The 22307-nt window shown below is 39.2% G+C and overlaps 1 non-coding gene across 1 annotated transcript; it reads left to right on the top strand.

The window, feature by feature from the left end:
• The first annotated feature begins 19647 nt into the window (after nt 1-19647).
• On the top strand, nt 19648-19754 carry LOC148564889 (small nucleolar RNA R71). Its single transcript, XR_015885151.1, has one exon. It is a non-coding gene; the product is annotated as a small nucleolar RNA R71 (small nucleolar RNA).
• The last annotated feature ends 2553 nt before the right edge of the window (nt 19755-22307 follow it).

Genomic DNA, 22307 nt, shown 5'->3' on the forward strand with positions numbered 1-22307 from the left:
ACGTCCCTTTTCCTGCCGAAATGCTGCCCAAATTTTTCTGAAAAGCTGTTTTATTTAACTTTCACTCATGCTTTGACTTTGACACTTTTGACAATGCAATTTACTTGGCTTACCCCAAAGTCATTTCATGAGATACTAGGCTAGCATTTCTATCCCATTTGGTTCCCACCTTCATTGCACTGCATTGTTGATGAACTTTACTTCTCTTTGTGCTTTGTTTACCTAAAATATCATCAATAATCTGCATTGTTTGCCTGAATGTGAGTTACTTGTTCTTCAAGCTTGTGCACTTTTGTTAACTAGGAACTACAATACCATGCCACTAACTTTAACTTCCTTTTCTAACTGCTGACTTCATTGACTTTCTAACTTCTCTCTTAGTTTTACACTAACTACTTTCAACCCCTTTCAAGGCATGTTTATTGTTGTTTCCTGACAAACAAGCATTCTGCATCTCATAGTTTTTGGGTTGTGATTTTTAATTGAATTCTTTGAATTTTATCTTGCATTCAGTCTAACATTCTATATCTTTCTGACTCACTTTATGCTTTGGCTTTTATTCCTCTTTTGCCCATCTATGCTTATATTGCTTGAATCTATTTGCCTTCCTATTTTTTTTGCTTTAAGTTGATAAATTATACCCTGAATTTTTTATTTTTCAGGATGTTTGACCCAAAAGAAAAGGGAAAGGCTAAGGCCACTACGGGTAAAAGAAAAAGAGGCCAATCATCTATGGCTATCGCAGATATTCTACATGATGATTCTTGGCGTGAGAAAAACTTCACTCCGCAGGAAAAAGCTAATCAATTAGTGCCTGCGACTGATCCAATAAAGTTTACAAATCGCTATTGTGAACTGAAATATGAGGTCTTTGCGACTAAGAGGCACTTGTATCTGGAGAAGACCCTCAAAATACCCAATGAATTATAATAGTACACTACAAAGCAGATTAAACAGAGAGGCTGGTTCTTTCTGGAAAAGAATTTGACTGAGGTTAATGCATCCTGGGTGAGGAAATTCTACTGCAACTTTTATAAGATGACCCTGGATGCAGTACAGCTTAGAGGGAAGCAGATTTTAGTCACTGAGGAGGCCATTGAAGATATCCTCCATTTCCAACCTAAGTCAGATGAACCAGATGGTTACCAAAAGGCTGAGGAAGCCATGAGATTTATGAATTTTGATTGGGAGGCAATAAAGCGAACCATATCCATTGATCCAACTGTCCCATGGGTTATGGGTAAGTCGACAATGAACCCAAAAGGCATAAAAATTATTTATCTGAATGATGAGGCTCGGCTATGGCAACAAATTCTGAGCAACTATGTGATGCCGAGCACTCACGAGACTGAGGTGCCAGCTGCCATGATTACTGTTATCTGGTGCATTATGGAAGGCAAGGACGTGTACCTTCCCTGATTCATCCGGCAGTACATGGCCAGGGTTCATGTGCGAGGCATTCTGCCTTTCCCATATCTGATTACCCAGTTAGGCCACTGAGTTGAGGTACCCTGGGAGCCTGAAGATGAAAAGCCACAAGCCACCGATTGCAAGAAAATCATCCCATACGGCAGGAAGTTCGAGGCTCTGGGCTACAGACTGCCCTCTCTTACTGCCTCCGTTGACGCAGCCACATCCTCTACTGCCCCTTCAGCACCTGCCGCACCACCCACACCTACAGCACCCTCACCAGCTTCCCAGCCCATATAACACCTAGTGCACCGACTCTTTGAGCGCCTGGATCGGATGGAGCATCGCAATAAGTGACTCTACGAGCATCTAAAGCTAAAGATCAGGATAGGACACACTGACATCCCCTCCGAGCCTGACACACCATCAGAGCCATCTGAGGAGGAGGCGAATGAGCATGAGGAGGATGCACGAGCAGAGGATGAGAAGGCAGAGCCCCAGCAGGCAGAGCCCCAGCACCAGGAGTTTCTGCAGACATAGCTGGCAGATCCACAGGCCCCTATACAGGCAGAGCCTCAGGAACCTTCACTGTCAGAGCCCATAAAGACAGCATCAGCACACCCCTCCGGAGGTCACGACTCTTCACACCCAGCTTGATTGAGCATCGAGGACGATGCTATTGTATAAGTGTAGGGCAGTCGCCATCTCTGGCGGACTTTATTTTGGTGAATTACTTTCAGACCCTTTTTCATCCTATTTTGTTTTATTTTCTGTATTTTTATTTTATTTTATCTTATTCTCCTTTCAGAACTTGCACATTTTCCTTTACTGTATTTTTGTCTATTTCTACTTTATTACATTATGCACTTTGGGCTGTATATATCTCAGATATTTTGCTTGATTTGCACTCTTAGCTTATTAGTTGTGATATAAAAAAATTGATATTTTTAAGTTTAGTTTATCCCTTTTTAGTATATGAGAATTTGGTTTAATTGAAAATTGAGAGTAAACTAGAAATTTTTAGATTTTCATAATCACAATAATCTACTTAACATATATATATAGTAATAAGTGTTGGTAAATTGACGACATTTTTCAAATAATGTATTTATTTCTTTACAAAAGCCATTCAAGGATTCACATTAATTAGTGTTGAAACTCTTTATCCCAACTTGCATGACATACATGACTGATATATGATTTTTGAGCCAAAGAACACACAACCCGTGAGTTTTGAACCTAATTGCATGGTTACATTATTTAACCATAGTTTTCATTCCTGTGTGTTTCTTCACTATAATTGTAGACTTTACTTTGTTCCATTCTATATGTCCAATATAGAATGTATTTACATGCTTGCATATGATTGAGGCTATTACTTGTTTTTGTTCACTTATCCCAAATAGCCTATCCTTTTAAGTCACCCTTGTTAGCCACCTTGAGCCTTTTAATCCCCATTTATTCTGTATTCTACCACATCACTAGCCTTAAGCGGAAAAACAAATTAAATACCCCAAATTGGATCTTTGGTTAGCTTAAGATAGAGATTATGTACTAACTAAGTATGGGGAACCGTGGGAACTTGGGTTGATAGGAAAGTGTTAAATTGACAAAATACTTGAAATTTGGGTGCATGCTCATGTAAGGCCAAAATAATTAAAATACCATTTGCATTGATATGTTAATTTTAGTAAAAGATCAATGCACATGTAATAAAAAAAATAAAAAATGATTTGGTACATGAGTATGTGATACAAAAGTGGAAAATTTGGATAGTTAGGCCTAATGTTAGAATTGTGTGAAGTATGTATATGTTAGGTGAGATCTTAGACTAATAAAGGATTCAATTTATAGCTCACTAGGCCATACATATGTCCTCACCCTTGCCTTAACCCCATTACAACCTTGAAAAGACCTCATGATGTTTGCATGTATACATTAAATATTTGTTGATTGATTAGATGAAGAACAAAGTTTTAGAAAGCATGACTAGAGAAGAGTAGAGTGATTAACCCCAAACACTGAGTGATTAGAGTGTATATACAAATCCAATGAGGGTTCAATAGCTCGTTTCCATATATCCATGTTTAATCATTGCTTGTCTTGCAAGTTTGTGAACTCTTTTGATTAACTCAAAACAACTATGAATGTGTTTTAATATGATTTAGCTCTTGACTGTGCATATGTGATTCCTTGAAAAATTTAGCTCAATTTAACCACATGTAAGCTTTATATATTTAGGTGGATAGTAACTAGAATTACATGATTCATTTAGGTAGCTTGCATTTAGATAGATTGCATTGCATAGATTCCACCATTCTACCTTCACTCTTTTTCAGTTTCCCTTAAGTTGAGCATGAGGACATGCTAATGTTTAAGTGTGGGGAGGTTGATAAACCACTATTTTATGATTTATCTTGTGCTAATTTGAGTGGGTTTTATCAATTCTTCACTCACTTATTCATATAATTTGCATGGTTTTACAATTCCTTTCTTATTCTGTGATATATGTGAAAACATGTTTCCTAGGCCTTAAAAATGTTAATTTTAATTATCCTTTATTACCATTCGATGCCGTGATCTGTGTGTTAAGTATTTTCAGGCTTTATAGGGCAGGAATGGCTTAGAGGATAGAAAGGAAACATGCAAAAGTAGAAGGAACGCGCAAAATGAAGTTTTGAAGAAAATGGTAGCGACGTGCGCGCAAGGATAACACGGACGCGTGCCTAGCGCAGAGCATGAGCGACGCGTACGCATGACTGACGCGGACGCGTGACAAGGAAAATCTCCGAATGACACACACACGTGACCTACGTGTACGCGTGACAAACGCCACATGCAGAAAGTTGCAGAAGTTGCCCCCAGCGATTTTTGGACTCCTTTTTGTCCCAAATCCAAGCCCAGAAACACAGAATAGAGGCTGGAGAATGAGGGAATCAAATCATTAATCAATCATTCATTCAATATTCACAATTTTAGATTTTAGATGTAGTTTTCTTGAGAGAGAGGCTCTCTCCTCTCTCTTAGGTTTTACGATTTAGGATTTCTTCTCAATTCCAGGTTCATTGTTCATTTAATTTAGTTTCTCTTCTACTTTTATTTATTCTAGTGCTTTGATTTATCTATTTTTCTTGTTAATTACTTATGTTGCCAAATTGGTTTGTGAACTCTTCATGTTAGATTTGGATTTTCTATTTAATATAAATTGAGGTATTTCAGATTTATGATTGTTTTTTCTATTTATGTTATTGATGCTTTTCATTTAATTTAGATTTCTTTTCCCTTTTTTTAGTTGAGTAATTGGTGACACTTGAGTTATCAAACTTAGTTGTTGATTGAAAATTGGAATTTGCTGATTGATTTGGATCCCTCTAAAGCTAGTCTTTCCATAGGAGTTGACTAGGACTTGAGGAAACCCATTAATTAGTCCACTTGACTTTCCTTTATTTAGTAAGGGTTAACTAAGTGGGAGCAATAAACAATTCTCATCACACTTGATAAGGATAACTAGGATGGGATTTCCAGTTCTCATACCTTGCAAGGGTTTTCATGATAATTAATTTACTTTCTTGCCAATTTATTTTCCTTGTTCCCTATTTCAAAAACCCAAAAAGACAATTTTCCATAACCAATAATAAATCATACTTCCCTGCAATTTCTTGAGAGACGACCCAAGGTTTAAATACTTCGGTTATCAATTTTATTTGGTTTGCTTTAGTGACAACCAAAACTTTTGTACGAAAGGAATCTCTTGTCGGTCTAGAAGCTATACTTGCAACGAGAACTTATTTGTGAAAATTCTAGACTGCGCGAGAATCCGGTTTGTCACTATCTTTGAACATCCACCAATTCTTGAATCTCCAATAAGCTCCATTCTTCAAATTTAATATCTTCAAGCCTTGATGGAGTTCTGCACAAGCTATGAGCTCCCAAAGGTGATCCTCATGTACTCTCGAATCCCATATCTTATTTTTACACCCATCCTTGAATTGATCATCATTAGTCCATCTGGGTGGCAAGTAAGGTGAACTCTCAATAAAGTGACCAACAATCCTCCTGGACCCATCTAGTTGAGCACTACTCCAACCTTTATATTTCATGTTTGATGCATCAACCCTAATGAGCCTTGATTTGCAACGCCAACCATAAAACTTTTTTCGCTTACGCTTCATCCCACAAAGTTCCCTAAGTTGGCCATCCGTTTCAAGTAAACCATATTCAAGTGGGATAATAAAGCTAATAGTAATGAATTTCACCCACTCAAATGAAGGATTAGATGGTAACCTAGGCAAAGACGATTCCAAGGGTCTTGACAAAGCGTAACCAACCCCCGTCCTTCCATTTCTAGGGAATTCTACCTCTTCACAAGATCTCTTAATTTCAATCCTTTGTTCATCAATTCTATCTAAGCCTTTTCCCTTATTCAAATCATAAATGGGAAGGTGAGAGAAATTTACCTCCATATTACTTTCTATCTCATCGATAGAAGGTTCTTCAAGTTCAAAGGATTCTTCACCACTAAGACTTGATGCTTAATCTTCATCACCAAGGGAACTCGATTCTTGCTCTATCCCATCCAAGTCTTCATACGGGATATGCCTTGGAGGTTGTGCACATTCCTCCTTAGCATCAAATGCAATCTTCTTGGAGGGGTTTCCATCAATTCTATGTTCCCACGAAGGTTCCGCATCTCCTAAGTCTTCAACTACTTCTTTCTTGTCTTCAACAATTATAGATTCGTTCAATTGTTCTAACACAAAGCAATATTTCTCATCACCCAATCTCTCTCTCATGCTATGCTCTTCCTTGGGTTCTTCACATGTAGCCATGGGAGTACTTTGGGTTCCCAAGCATTGGGATGCTAACCGGTTTACTACCTCGTCCAAGGCGGTCGTGAAATTTTATACATCCCTTTTCATCTCCTCTTGCCCTTGAAGAAGAACACCAAGGATGTCATCCATTGGTGGTTGGGGTGGACTAGAGAGTTCATTATCTTGGGGGAAGGGTTCATAGTAGGAAGGTGGTTCATCTTGGTAGAGTTGTGGTGGTTCAATACTTTCCACTCTTTTCACTTGTTGCACAACACGCTCCATGGTTGCTTGAAATTGATCCAATGCTTCCTTGAGACAATCCCTTGACTCTTGTTCCACTTGGATAACATGATTAGGATCGTATGGCTCTTGGATCGATGGACATGAATACTCTTCCATGGGAGGTTGTGGTTGAAAGTAGTATTCATCTTGTGATTGAAAATTTTTATACATTGGAGGTGGTTCATCTTGGTAATAGTATGGAGGGGGTGGCTCTTAGAATTGTTGATGTTTGAATGGTGGTGGCTACATATGTAGTTCATATGGCTCATGTGGTTGTTGGAATGGTGGATATAGATTAGGGTCATATGAAGGTGGTTGGTGAAAATAGGCTTGTGAGTGTGGTTAAGGGTTATGTTGAGGATATGGCTCATAGGCATATGGTGGTGGTTCTTGAAAGTCACAAGGAGATTCACCATAGCTATTGGATTGATATGCATCATAGAATGGCTCTAGTTCATAGTGCATTGGTGGAGGTTGTTGCCATGAAGATTGATCATATGCATATGGCACCTCCCACCTTTGATTGTCCCATCCTTGATACACATCCTCGTTGAGGCTTTCATTCCCTACAACATAGTTAGAACCAAAATCATAGCCAATGTGAGAATTCATAATGGAAAGAGAAAATAGAAACAAAAGCTAATAAGAAGTAATGAAACAAAGTCCTAAAACTAGCAAAAACTAACAAGCAATCCAAAAATCAAGCTATTCACAATATTCACTTATATACAATAACCAATAACATAACACCATTGCAATTCTCCGGCAACGGCGCCATTTTGATGAATGATTTTTTGATGGTATAGAATTTCACAAATGAATTCTCATTGCAAGTATAGTTTCTAAACCAACAAATAATCCTTTAATACAAAAGATTGTTTGTCACAAGTACAAACCCCTAAAATTATAAACCGAAGTATTTAAACCTCGGGTCGTTCTCCCTAGGAATTGCGATAAAGTGTTCTTGTTATTGGTTATGAGGTATGTTTGGGGTTTTTGGAATACGGAACAAGAAAAGTAAATGGCAATGAAAATAAACTAACAACTTGAAAAGCTCTTGGCAAGGAATGAGAATTAGAAGTCCTATCCTAGTTATCCTCCTCAATTGTGACAACAAATTGTCCGTTGCTCCCACTTAGTTAACCTCTAACCATGGAGGAAAGTCAAGTGGATGGATTAATTTGATTACTCAAGTCCTAGCCTAATCTAGATAAAAGACTAGCCTTAGAGGCATTCAAATAAACTAACAACTTCTAATTATCAATCAACAAATGCCTTAGATAACTCAAGGGTCACTAATTACTCTACCTAGGCCAAGAAGGGAAAAATCTACACTAAAATCCAACCAAGCATTTCATCAAACACTTAGAAGGCATAAAAGAAAAGTAAAATGAATTAAGCAATTCAACAATAAAGGAACATGAATCATAAATTGCATTAAAAGAGAAATAGAAGAAACAAAAGTGTAGCAACATAAAAGTAGAGAATTACAGGAATTAAATGCTAAACTAGAGAGACGAGATGTAGAAGAAGAAGAATTACAAAGGGAAAAGTAAATCTAAGCATGAAATTAACCTAGATCTAAGAAATTCTAATCTAGATATAACCTAATCCTAATTCTAGAGAGAAGTGAGAGCTTCTCTCTCTAAAACTAACTTTCCCTTCAAAACTAGACGAAAACTAAAATATGAGGTAAAAGTATGTTGACTCATCTTCATTCCTTGGGTTAAATAGCATCAGAGGTGAGCTGGATTTGGGCTTCGGAAGTGATGACAAGTTATCTTATGCTAGATTTTCAAGCATTTTTCACTTGTTTGGTTAGGTTTTATACGCTTTCTTGCACTATAAGTAAGTGATTTAGAGTAGATTTTTATGGTTATGTTAAATCAATCAACCATTGTTTAAATGACACAAAATCATAGGGTTTAAGCTAAAATTAGTTGATTTTGTGAATGATTTAGAAACCTTGTGAATTTGGTGATACTTTGATAAGTTTATTTCGTTGCTTGAAGGAGAAGAAAAGAAAGAACCATGAAAGCGTGCTCAACCAAAGCATGGCCCATGATACTAAAAGTGTAGCGTTCATCCAAAGGAGCAAGGGACAGTGCTCGAAGACCCAATGGAGCACCCAATGATGCATCAAGAAAGCAGGGTTGAGGGAGCAATAAAGAGATGTAGCGCTCTCTATTTAAGCGGAGCGTTCAAAGAGTGAACACTAGTATGGAGAGGCCAAGCAAGGGGATCAAGGGCGCTACGTTGACAATCAAAACGGAGCGCTCAACTACAAAGCACCAGGGCTCAATTGAAGAGAGCGCTACGTTAACTCCTTCTACCTTTTTCGGGCATGGCTCAAAAAGAAATCTAGGCGCAACACTCACAAAATGGGGCAACCAAGGATCGAAGATGGGGCAAGGCGCTACAAGGCTTGGCATGAGGAAATTGCAAGCAAGCAAGGAAACCCATAAAGTGAAGCAGCCAAGGTTTGAAGAGGGAACCATGGAAGCAAGGGGCGCTACGTTGGAAATTTCCAACTGAGCGCTATGTATGGGCAAAGAAGAAATTGGCACAAAGGGGAGCAACCAAGGCTCGAAAGGGGGAACAAAAGCAAAGCTAGTGAGCGCTCAGTTCGCTAACCAAACTGAGCGCTCCACTGGAGCTAGCAACCTTGATTCATTTTCAAATCAAATGCAATCTTGGATCCACTTTTTCACCAATTTGAAAAGCCCACTCCAATTTCTGAAAACCAAAAATAGAAAGTGTATAAATAGGAGTTAATTTGGTTTGTAGAGATTTTTACCTTTGGACCTTGAGCTCAATTTTAGTTTTCACTTTTAAATTTTCATTTGGGAATTTGGGAATTGGGAATTGGATTAGTTTTCTTTCTGCATTTTCATTTTCTTCTGCAACTTCTAATGTTTGTTCTTGGAATTTGAATTGAGATTGAAGAGCTCCATTGATTCCAAATCTGAGAATCATCTTTTACCTCTCTTCTCAATTATTCTAAGAATTGGATCTGAGTTTAGTTTTGTGTTTTTGTTTTCTTCTTCTGCAACTTCTACTTTTCTGTTTTGGGAATTGCAAAATTGGATCTGAGTTTCATTTACTGTCTTCCTTTTTATTTCTTCTGCAATTACTTTTCTGCTTGATCAAGAGAGCAATTGAGATCTAGATTTACTTCTTAATCTCTTTGTTCTTCTTCGATCTTCAATTTCTCTTTAAGAATTTCACCATTAAATCAAGTTTTCTTGCTGTTTGTTTCTTCAAGGGATTTTACATTTCTGTTTGGTTGCTGAGCTGAATTTCTTCATCTCAGAGCTCCCTGATCTTCTTTAACTTGCAATTTCTTGTTGAATCTGAATCCTAGTACCCAAATCCCTTTTATTCTTCAAGCAATTTACATTTCTCAAGAATTTAGATTCAGCAATTTACATTTCTTGCATTTTAAGTTTCTGTAATTTACTTTTCTTACAATTTAAGTTTCAGCTCTTTTACTTTCTTGTTCTTTAAGTTACTTGCAATTTACCTCTTCTGCACTTTATTCTTCTGCTCAATTTACCTTCTGCACCTTTATTTACTTGCAATTTAGCTTCTGTCAATCAAAATCACTTAATTGATCAACTGTTCGCTTAACTAAATTCATCACCTAACTAAAATTGCTCAATCCATCAATCCCTGTGGGATCGACCTCACTCTTGTGAGTTATTACTACTTGATGTAACCCAGTACACTTACCGGTGAGTTTGTGTGGAATCGCATTTCCACCCATCAGGAAGCCCAGAATTCGCCCCCAGCATACGTGCACGTCACGCGTACGCGTCGCTTGACAATTTTCCATCCACGCGTTCGCGTCATGTGCGCGTATGCGTCGCCATGCGACGTCACAATCCACGCGTGCGCGTCTGCTGCACGTGTGCGTGGGTCTTAGCATCCCAAATCCTTGTTTGTTCATGAGTTCTCCATTTGCATGCTTTTCATCTCCATCCCTTTGATCCATTCCTAGCCTTTTCAACCTGAATCAAAAGGTGAATCAAAATTGACAATTAAGGGTCTAAAAAGCATGTTTTCACACTTAAGCACAAATTAGGATACATGATGAGAGAACTTTTGCGTGGTCTAGAAATTTACGGATAAATCCTCGTTGCAAGTATAATTTCTAAACCTTCAAAAGCCCTTTCATACAAACCTTTTGGTTGTCACAAGTAACAAACCCCTTTGAAATTGATAACCGAGTATTCAAACCTCGGGTCGTCTTCTCAAGGAATTGCAGGGAGGTGTTCTTATTATTGGTTATGAGTCTTGTAAATTGGGGGGTTTGAATGTAAGGAAGCAGTATGTTGAATGATAAGAAAAATAAATAATAGTAATAATAAAATAAACTCTTGGCGAGGTATTAGAAATTGGAAGTCCAGACTTAGTTATCCTTATCAATAATAATGAAAGTTGAATCTTAATTCCACTTAGTCAACCTTTACTAAATTAAAGAAAAGTCAAGGGATTAATTAGTTTGATCTTCGAATCCTATTTATTTCCTAAGAAAAGATTGGGATTATTTAAGTTCAATTCAATTGGCAAGATAACAATTATCAATTATGCTGTTGAATTGGATAACTCCTGAGTTACTGATTTCTTAACCAAAACCAAGAATGTAAAAAGCTAAATATAAATCACAAATCTGAAAATACCTCAATTGCATTAATAAAGAAAATCATAACATGAAAGCCATAAGCCAATTATTCAAAAGATAAATATCAATTAAAGTACTAAGGTGGATAAAAATAGAAACGAAATTAAACAGAAAAGAACATTAAACCTGGGATCGAGAGTCACTCCTAAAACTAAGAGAAGTCCTAAATCCTAATCCTAAGAGAGAGAGAGGAGAGAACCTACCTCTCTAAAACTACGTCTAAAACATAAAAAGTGAATTATGAGAGCCTTTTTTTGAATGGATGCAGTCCCCCACTTTATAGCCTCTAATCTGTATTTTCTGGGCCGCAAACTGGGTCAGAAACAGTTCAGAATTTGCTGGTTTCAAATTTTGCCACGTTGGATTTTCGTCACTGCGACGCGGCCGCATGGATCACGCGTTCGCGTCGCCTAGAGTCAGAGAAACTATAACATATTATATATCAAATCGAAGCCCCGAACGTTAGCTTTCCAACGCAACTGGAACCGCGTCGTTTGGACCTCTGTAGCTAAAGTTATAGTTGTTTGAGTGCAGAGAAGTCAGGCTAGACAGCTTAGCAATTTCTCCAACTTCTTGCATTCCTTCCACTTTTGCATGCTCTCTTCCCATCCTCCAAGCCATTCCTGCCTTATAATATCTGAAAACGCTTAACACATATATCAAGGCATCTAATGGTAATAAGAGTGGATTAATAATAAGCAAATATAAGATCAAAGAAGCATGTTTTCAATCAAAGCACATAATTAGGAAGGCAAATGTAAAACCATGCAAATAGTATGAATAAGTGGTTAAAGAGTTGATAAAATCCACTCAATTAAGCACAAGATAAACCATAAAATAGCGGTTTATCAACCTCCCCACACTTAAACACTAGCATGTCCTCATGCTAAGCTCAAGAGAAGCTATAAAGATGAAGAGGAATGGTATAAAATGCAACCTATGAATGCAACTACATGCTAAATGCTTTGACTTACTTGGTTAAGAGTAAAAAAGTTCTCCAAGACAAATACAAACCAATTTCCACTAATTCAAATCATACAATAAAAAGCAAGTGAACTTGTAAGAAGACAGCTCATTAAAGCAGGGAATATAGAATTTAAGCGTTGAACCCTCACTGGAAGTGTATATCACTCTAATCTCTCAAGTGTATAGGGTTATTCACTCTACTCTTCTCTAGTCATGCTTTCTAAACCTTGTTCTTCATCTAACCTAATCAACAAAAATTTAATGTACCAATGCAAACATCATGAGGTCTTTTCAAGGTTGTAATGGGGCTGAGGTAAAGGTAAGGATATATGTATGGCCAAGTGAGCTATAATATGATTCTTCAATTAACCTAAGCTCTCACCTAATCTTCAATTAAGGCTTTGCATCGTCCTCGGTGCCATCTGTCAAAAACAAAGGTGGGCTGGTAGCAGTATCTCCACATTCGGGGCCATCATGGCTTCCTGTGCTGGTAAAAGAAGTAGAGTCCGGGGCGTTTGAGTCCTTGAATTTTCCCATAATCAGCTCCTTGAGGTATGTGAATCGGCGCTTGTTACGACGCTCTCTCATCTTAGCTTTGTGTTCCTGCCGATCCAACCTTTCGAGTATCTAATGGAGTAGTTGGTCTGTTGTAGGTGCTTGTGGTGTTGAAGAAGGAATATCTTCAACCGGTTCAGTAGGATGGCTTGTGGCGGCTGGTGGAGGTCTGATGTATTTCCCGTTAGGGACATACTGATCATCCTGTGGAAGCATGGCTTTGGTGTCCCCAGTTCTGTAGGAGACTTCGGCTGCTGAGACAAGATCTGAGACCAAGGCGGGAAAAGGTAAGTTGCCCGCAATTTGTACGTGTCCCATGGCATTCCGGATGTGTCTTGGTAGGTTCAGAGGTTGGTCTATAAGGATGCACCATAGTAGGATGGCCATGTCCGCAGTGAAAGAGGAGTCGTGAGTGCTTGAAAAGACGTAATGGGACATGATCTGTGCCCATACGTGAGCCTCTAAGGTAAGTACTGAAGCCGATATTCCCTTAGGGCGGGTACGATGGTATCCGTAGATCCAACAGCTGCCAGGTAGTGCGATAACTCTGAGAACGGCGTCCCAGTCAAATTGGTACATCTGGTGCTTGAGTGCGGCTTCTTGAAAAGCGTCCAATCCTTCTGGAATAGGGGGAAGACCTAGAGCTCTTTGAATGGCCTCTTCTGTAATGGGGACTTGCTTCTGACGTACAAAGACAGACTGCAGGGTTAGCAGGTGGAAGTTGGAGTAGAACTCGACTACCCAAGAAAGATTGACCTGCCTCGGCTGTCTCTGTAGGAAACCCCATTGTCTTTGTGCAATTTGCGGCTCAACAAGGCTAGCAATATGGTTTGGGATAAGAAGAAGGTATTCGTTGTTGTAACTCCTTTCTGCCAGGATGGGGATCATCTGCTCACAGTAGCGATTGGGAAATTGCGCAATGTCCTTTGCTGGGAAGGCTTTTTCTTTATCATCAACCTTTATAATCCTCTTAGTTCTTTTTGTTGAGGGTTTAACCGTAGTTGAATAGGGCTCTGCCACTAATGCTCTTTTTGTTCCTCTTCTTGCTGTTGATTTGGGAGTAGCTTTCTCTTTTCCTTTTTTGGTGGCCATCCTGAAAGGGAGAAAAGAGGAAGTATGTCAAAATGTCGAGGGGTAAAGCAAGGAATATGATGGTATGGGTGGCAATCATTGCACATTAAAGATGAATGAAGTGAACACATGGTCATGACTACATGTGAAAAGTTCATCAAAGGGAAAAAGCAAGTGCATGTTTGAGTAATTAGATGCAAGATGTTTATTGGCATGCTGGCAAAGGCATGAGTAGCATAGATCAAGCATCACTCGTAATAAACCATCACGTTTGTATTGACAATTATATTAAACAAATAAAATATGAAAGGGGTTTTGTGAAAAACAAGCATTTAATAGTAGAATAGAATAATGTAGAAAAATGCATAAGGCCATGTTGGCTTTTTCACAAACACATAGCATGCATGGTAAACAAGGTATAGAAAGTATTAAAGTGAACATGCAAGCAACCCTTTAAAAAGGTATATAATTGCCAAACAATTTAACAACAATCCACAAGCATAGAATGAGAAATAATGACTCAAATAGATTTCTAACACCAAGTAAAAAGGAAAAAGAAAGAAAAAGAAAATATGGATAATGAAAGTAAAAAGAAAAGAAAAGAAAGTAAAATATAAAAATAAGAAGAATAATAGAAAAGTAATGATTCGTGCACCCTTTTCACGTCGAATTCCAGGGCACGCGGCTGCGTGGGTGACGCGGTCACGTGGGAGGCCAATGTTCCCATGTGACGCGGACGCGTCGGCGATGCGGTCGCGTGGGGTGATTTGTGCCACTGGCACGCCTCCAGCCACGCTCTTGCGTGACTCTCTGTTCGTTTCATTATTTCCACCCATCTCCTGCGACGCGGACGCGTCAATGAGGCGGTCGCGTCGCGTGGAATTTTTTTTTTTTAAATAAAAGTATGTAAATGCAGATGCACGAATTGTACTAATAAAGAGAAGAGTTATTGAATAGAAAAACTAAGAATAAAGAAAAGAACGATCATACTATGGTAGGTTGTCTCCCACCTAGCACTTTGCTTTAACGTCCATAAGTTGGACACTCCACTAGCTCAGGCTTCGGCTATGTGGGGATCTTCCAAGAGGAAGATCTCGAGCTCCTTGTTTTTCTTCAGCTTCTCGCCATGGTACAGCTTTAAACGATGTCCATTAACTTTGATAAGTTCAGAGCTTGAAGGATGGCTTAGGTGATAAACTCCGTACGGTTCGCCCTTCTCTACTCTATATGGACCTTCCCATATTGATCTCAACTTGCCTAGCATGAGCCTCAGTCGAGATTTGTAAAGGAGGACTAAATCCCCAAGTTGGAACTCTTTTCTCTTGATATGATGATCATGTACAGCCTTCATCTTCTCCTTGTATAGTCTTGAGTTCTCATAAGCTTCTAGGCGAAGGCTCTCTAATTCTTGCAGTTGCAATTTCCTTTCAGCTCCGGCTTTCTCAATTCCCATGTTGCACTCCTTCACTGCCCAAAAGGCTTTGTGCTCTACTTCAACAGGGAGATGACAAGCTTTTCCATAAACTAAGCAGAAAGGACTCATCCCAATGGGTATTTTGTATGTTGTTCTGTATGCCCAGAGTGCATCTTGTAGCCTGGTGCTCCAGTCTCTTCTATGAGGTTTGACTATCTTCTGCAAGATACGCTTTATCTCTCTGTTTGACACCTCGGCTTGCCCATTAGTCTGAGGATGGTAGGCTGTTGCAACCTTATGAATTATCCCATGCTTCTCCATTAATCATGTTAGTCTCCTGTTACAAAAATAGGTGCCTTGATCGCTCACGATTGCTCGTGGTGATCCAAAGCGACAAATAATGTGGTTTCTCACAAAGGAAATAACAGTGTTAGCATCATCAGTGTGGGTAGGAATTGCTTCCACACATTTGGAAACGTAATCCACAGCTAACAATATATAAAAATAACCATTAGAATTTGGAAACGGACCCATGAAGTCAATGCCCCAAACATCAAAAATTTCACAGAAAAGCATAATTTGTTGAGGCATCTCTTCCCTCTTAGATATATTACCAAATTTTTGGCATGGAAAACAAGATCTACAAAATTCAGTAGCATCTCTAAAAAGTGTAGGCCACCAAAATCCACAGTCTAAGATTTTTCTAGCTGTTCTTTGAGGGCCAAAATGTCCTCCACTCTCAGATGAGTGACAAGCCTCTAAGATGGACTGGAATTCTGATTGAGGCACACACCGTCTAATTACCTGGTCAGCGCCACATCTCCATAAATATGGGTCATCCCATATATAATATTTAGACTCAATTTTCAGATTGTCTCTTTGATGCTTAGAAAAGTTTGGAGGAAAGGTGTGGCTAACTAGATAATTAGCTACAGGTGCATACCAAGGGACCACCTCAGATACTGCTTGCAGGTTATCAAATGGGAAATTATCAGCTATAGGAGTGGGGTCATCTGTAATGTGCTCAAGGCGACTCAAATGGTCTGCCACTAAATTCTGGTTACCACTCCTATCCTTAATTTCTAAATCAAATTCTTGTAATAGCAGTATCCAATGTATAAGCCTCGGTTTGGACTCCTTTTTAGCTAATAGATACTTTAGAGCTACGTGGTCTGAGTACACTACTACCTTCGTACCGAGTAAATAGGCTCTGAATTTATCCAGAGCAAAAACAATAGCAAGAAGCTCTTTCTCAGTAGTAGTGTAATTGGATTGAGCGGCATCTAAAGTTTTGGACGCATAAGCAATAACAAAGGAGTCCTTACCTTCACGTTGAGCCAGTGCTGCTCCTACTGCATGGTTGAAGGTGTCGCACATTATTTCAAATGGCTGGCTCCAATCTGGTCCACTCCCAATTGGAGCTTGAGTCAGGGCGGTCTTCAGCTTATCAAACACTTGTTTGTAATCCTCACTGAACTCGAACTCAATATCTTTCTGCAATAGCCTGGATAAGGGAAGTGCTACCTTATTGAAGTCCATAATGAATCTCCTGTCAAAACCTGCATGGCCAAGGAACGAACGGACTTCCCTCACAGAGGAGGGGTAAGATAAACTAGAAATAACATCCACCTTTGCTGAATCTACAGAAATGCATGGATTAGACACAACATGTCCTAGTACAATACCTTGTTTTACCATAAAGTGACATTTTTCAAAATTTAATACAAGGTTTGTACTGACACATCTATCTAATACTCTAGATAATCCATCTAAGCAAAGGCTAAAGGAAATCGCCATATACACTAAAATCATCCATAAAAACTTCCATACAGTCTTCAATAAGATAAGAGAAAAGACTCATCATGCACCTTTGGAAGGTAGCTGGTGCATTGTACAAGCCAAAGGGCATTCTCTTGTAAGCATAAGTCCCAAAAGGACATGCAAAAGTGGTATTTTCCTGATCCTCAGGAGCTATATGAGTCTGGAAATAACCCGTGTAACCATCTAAAAAATAATAATGTGATTTACCTGACATGCGATCCAGCATTTGATCAATGAATGGAAGAGGATAGTGATCCTTACGAGTGGCCTGGTTGAGGCGTCTGTAGTCAATACAGACCCTCCAGGCGTTCTGAACTCTGGTTGCAATGAGATCTCCATGCTCATTCTTCACTGTAGTGACTCCAGACTTCTTGGGCACCACTTGTACTGGGCTTACCCATTCACTGTCTGAAATGGGGTAGATGATATCTGCTTCCAGTAGTCTGGTTACTTCCTTCTTGACAACCTCTAAGATAGTGGGGTTCAGCCTTCTCTGGGGTTGACGGACAGGTCTTGCTCCCTCTTCTAAAAATATCCTATGCTCACAGACTTAAGGGTTGATGCCTACTATGTCTGCCAAACTCCAACCAATTGCCTTCTTGTGCCTCCTCAGCACACTAAGTAACTGCTCTTCCTGATGAGAAGTGAGTTCCCTTGCAATGATAACTGGAAACTTCTGCTCGTCCTCAAGGTACGCATATTTGAGGTGTGGAGGAAGGGGTTTTAATACTAACTTCTGATCAAGGTCAGGCTCTGGGTTGTCTAGAGCTGGTAACAATGGTAAAGCACTGTCATTGTCCTCTGACAATGTCCCCACACTTGGACCTTATCCTATGTACTTCTCTTCAAATTCCTCCTGCTGAACTTCAGCCACGGTTTCATCTATAATGTCACACTGGAGGATAGAATGATCCTCCAGAGGATGCTTCATAACTCCATTCAGATTGAAAGTTACTACTCAGCCATCTATTTCAAAAGAATATGTTCCTGAAAAAGCATCTAATTTGAACTTCGAGGTCTTCAGGAAGGGTCTTCTGAGTAGGATTGATGATGGCTTCTCTGAATCATTTTGGGGCATCTCCAGGATATGAAAATCAATGGGAAATGTGAGCCCCTTAATGCCCACTAATACATCTTCAGCAACTCCAGCCACTGTAATAATGCTTTTGTCTGCTAACACAAAATGAGCTGCCGACCTTTTTAAGGGAGGGAGCCTCAAAATATCATATATAGACAAAGGTATTATACTCACACATGCTCCTAAATCACACATGCAGTCAGAAAATACTACACCACCAATAGTACAATTAACCATACATGGACCTGGGTCACTACACTTTTCAAGTAAACCTCCCATTAAAGCAGATATGGAACTTCCTAAAGGAATAGTTTCTAATTCATTAATTTTGTCGTTATGTATACATAAATCTTTTAGAAACTTTGCATATTTAGGTACCTGTTGAATAACATCAAAAAGAGGAACAGTTACCTCAACCTTTTTGAATATCTCTACCATTTTGGGATCAGGTTCCAGCTGCTTCCTGGGCTTCCTTGCAAATTGTGGAAATGGAATGGGAGTGGTATCTTCTACAGTGTCTGCGCCCTTTGGTGCTTACTCCTGTGGTTGAACTTTTTCTTTTTCATCTATGTCCTGTATGTCCTCTTCCTCTTCAATATCTTCTATGTCCACTGCCTCTACAGCTGAGGCGTGTTCTGGTGGGCTTGGCTCCTCCTGATTCCTCTCTTGCAGTGTGGTTCCGGACCGTAGGGTGATGGTTGAGAGGGAATTCCACTGGAGCTCAAAGGCTGGTTATTGGAGTTATTCATTGATCCAATCTGTGAGACAAGAGCTTGCAAAGTAGAGTTCAGACCATTTAGTGTAGCATAAAGGTTATTTTCCATGGTCTGTTGTCTCCGATCAATAGATTGTAGTAAGTCATCATTAGAAGATGAAGAAGGATATGTAATTTGAGAAGTCTGCTGTTGGGTATTCTGTGGTCCTTGGGATTGCCTCAGGTGAGGTGCTCTGTAAGGCTGGTTCTGATTCTGCTGCTTGTTGTTGTTGTTATTCCACCTCTGATTTCCCTGATTGTCTCTGCCTCCTCTATTGTTGTTGTCCCTCTAATTCTGGTTAGAATTGTCCTACCATCCATGGTTGTAATTGCCACCTTGATTGTACCCTTGGTTGGGGCTGGTCATAGAAGTTATGAGTGGCTGCCACGGTGTTGTCTTCCTGCTGGAGCTGCGGACATTCATCAGTATAATGGCTATAAACAGCACAGATTCTTCAAACTCTCTGTGGGACTAACTGTTGGCTTTGCTGTGGTGGAGAAGGTTGAGCTTGCTGAACTTGTTGTTGATTCAATTACATCTGCTTCAGCAAGTTGGTGATTTCACAGATACTCTGAGTTAGAGCAGCAGTCTCTCTGCTAGAGGATACTTCTGCAACGGCTTTTGAACGGCCTTGTTTCTTCCTGTGATTCCGAGTAGATTCAGCTAAGTCACTGATCAATTGCCACGCCTCATCAGTGGTCTTGTACTTTTTCATAGACCCATTGCTAGCAATTTCCAATGTGGTCTTATCTTGGGGCCTCATGCCCTGTGTGACGTAACTGAGTAACACTATCTTGTCAATTATATGGTGGGGGCATGCTTCCAGAAGATTATTGAAGCGCTCCCAGTACTCATAGAGAGTCTCAGATTCGTCCTGAACAATCATGGAAATGTCTTTCCTTAGTTTATCAGTAACTTCAGCTGGAAAGAACTTTTCGAAGAATTCTCTTCTAAGTGTATCCCAGTTTGATACAGTTGCTGCGGGTTGACTGTAGTACCACTCTCTTGCCTTTCCCTCAAGATTAAACGGGAAAGCTTTCAACAGAATTGAAGTTTCATCTACACCATCACGCCTGACAGTAGAACAGGCTGCTTGAAAATCTCTCAGGTGCTTGATAGGATCTTGAGTAGGTAAGCCATGAAACTTGGGCATCAAATTGAGCAGTGCGGTCTTTATTTCAAAGTCTGTAGCCACCGCTGGGTAATGCGCTTGAAACAGTTGCATTGTAAAATCAGGGGCTCCAGCCTCCTGGATAGTAACTCTCATAGGTGCTGCCATGTCACCTACACGTAAATCAACCGAATCAGTAGAACGGGGGCTGGTTTCTTCCTCAAATGACGTTTCAGATCCACCCTCTGAGAGGACTAACTGATGCCGAGCTTGCCTTATTCGTGAAATAGTTCTTTCAATCTCAGGATCGAATGCTGGCAAGATTGGATCAGGAAGTGAGCGCGTCATCTAACGAAAGAAACAAGCAGCTCATAGTAGCAAGATAAAATAAAATGCAAATAAATAAATTCTAATTAATAACTTTAGCACTCTATTACAACTCCTCGGCAACGGCGCCAAAAATTGACGTGGTGGAAATTGGCTAGTCAAGAATTGTTATAAGATATGCATTGCAAGTATAGTTCTTAACCAACCAGAATTCCGCTTATCAATTTAGAAGGGTGTCACAAAAATTAAAATCAAAATACTGGGAGTATGAATCCCAGGTCGTCTCCCAACGAGTTGCAGAAAGGTGCGCTATTTTATTAATCAGATGTTTTCAAAAAGAGTTTGAGTTGAATAAACAGTAAATTAAATTGGAGAAATTAAGTAATTTAAACAAAAGCCTTGACTGGGAGTAGATTAGTTGGAAGCCCTATTCTTGTTGAAGTACTCTCAAGATTAATTGATAATTGAAGGTTGCTCTGTTTAGTTATCCCTTACTAGGTAAGGGAAAGTCAAACAAGTTGGAATGCTATTTCTATTCACAAGTCCCAATCCGCTCAATTAAAAAGGATTAGTGTTAGTGACTAGAGAGCATTCCAACAATAAACCCAATTACAATTTTTCTTTTAAGCACCCCAACTCAAGGGTTCCTTTCAATCAACTCCCCATCAAGTTAGGGAACTACTCGCTCATTGTGAATGTAGAACTCATAACATATGAAAGGGAATTAAAGAAAGACATGATAGATAAAACTCAAAGGAATCAATTAAAAATAAAAGTAACTCTTATATTAATAAATTCTAAAATAATCCAATAGTAAAATTGAGTAAATTAAAGGACATGGAAGAGTAAAGCCAAGTAAAGAAAATGAACTAGAATGACGAAGTCTTGATGAGGTAATAACTCTTCTCAATATCCCAATGCAAAGAGCAATAGAAATAAAAATCCTAAGAACTATGAATGTGGAGAGAGAAAACCTAAAGGAGGAGTAAAACTAGATCTAAAAACTAAAAATTGTGTAGAATGAATGTTGTTGTTGGTTTCTGCATGTCCTCTGGCTCTAGTCTGCTTTTCCGGGCCAAAAAATGGGTCAAAATAGGGCCCAAAATCGCCCCCAGCAAATTCTGCAGATTATACAGATCGCGCACGTCACACGATTGCGTCATTCATGCGGTCGCGTCGCTTCTCGCTCGTCATCTCCTCAACTTCTTGTGTTCCTTCTATTTTTGCAAGCTTCCTTTCCAATCTCCAACTCATTCATGCCCTATAAAGCTTGAAACATTTAACACACAGATCACGGCATCGAATGGAATAAAGGAGAATTAAAATACATAATTAAAAGTCTCTTAGGAAGCAAGTTTTTCATCATGTGATAATTTTAGGAAGGAAATATAAATGCATGCTAATCATATGAATAAGTGGGTAAAGGTCATGATAAAACCACACAATTAAACACATTATAAACCATAAAATAGTGGTTTATCAAGTACTGAAGAAGGGGGTTAAGCAGTCAGTTTTAGTTCCACTTTTACACTTCACTTTTGAGTACATTTTGAGCTCTGAGTAGCTAACTTCCCTCTCATTGAGAGAGGGAGCTCTGTTGTACTTGATGGATGAATGATAGTGAAATCCTTCTTCTCTTCATCTTCTCTTTGATTTGCTAGAAGGAATTTCGATCTTAATGCTTAGTGTTCAATTATCTTGGGAAAGAGATTGAATGCAATTGGGTTTCATGGGAACCTTGGGAAAGGAAACATGAAACCATGCTTGAAATCCCTTCTCACACTAGAGTAGAATCTGGGTTTTGGTGTTTGGATATGTGACATATAATCCTCCCTCTACTTGGACCTATGATGGTGTATGGTATAATCAGGGACCAAGCATATCTCTCTTCATGAGCAATTAGACCAAGGAATTGGCTATTGATCAAGATCTGAGAGATTGAGTCACCAAGGGATTGGAGCTCAATCAATCATGATTGCCAAGAGGTTAATGAGTTGCATGATTGAAGAGGATATAAGCTAG

The sequence above is a fragment of the Arachis ipaensis genome, chromosome B5 (assembly GCF_059453495.1).
Source record: "Arachis ipaensis isolate K30076 ecotype BB chromosome B5, ASM5945349v1, whole genome shotgun sequence".
NCBI classification, from domain to species: Eukaryota; Viridiplantae; Streptophyta; class Magnoliopsida; order Fabales; family Fabaceae; genus Arachis; species Arachis ipaensis.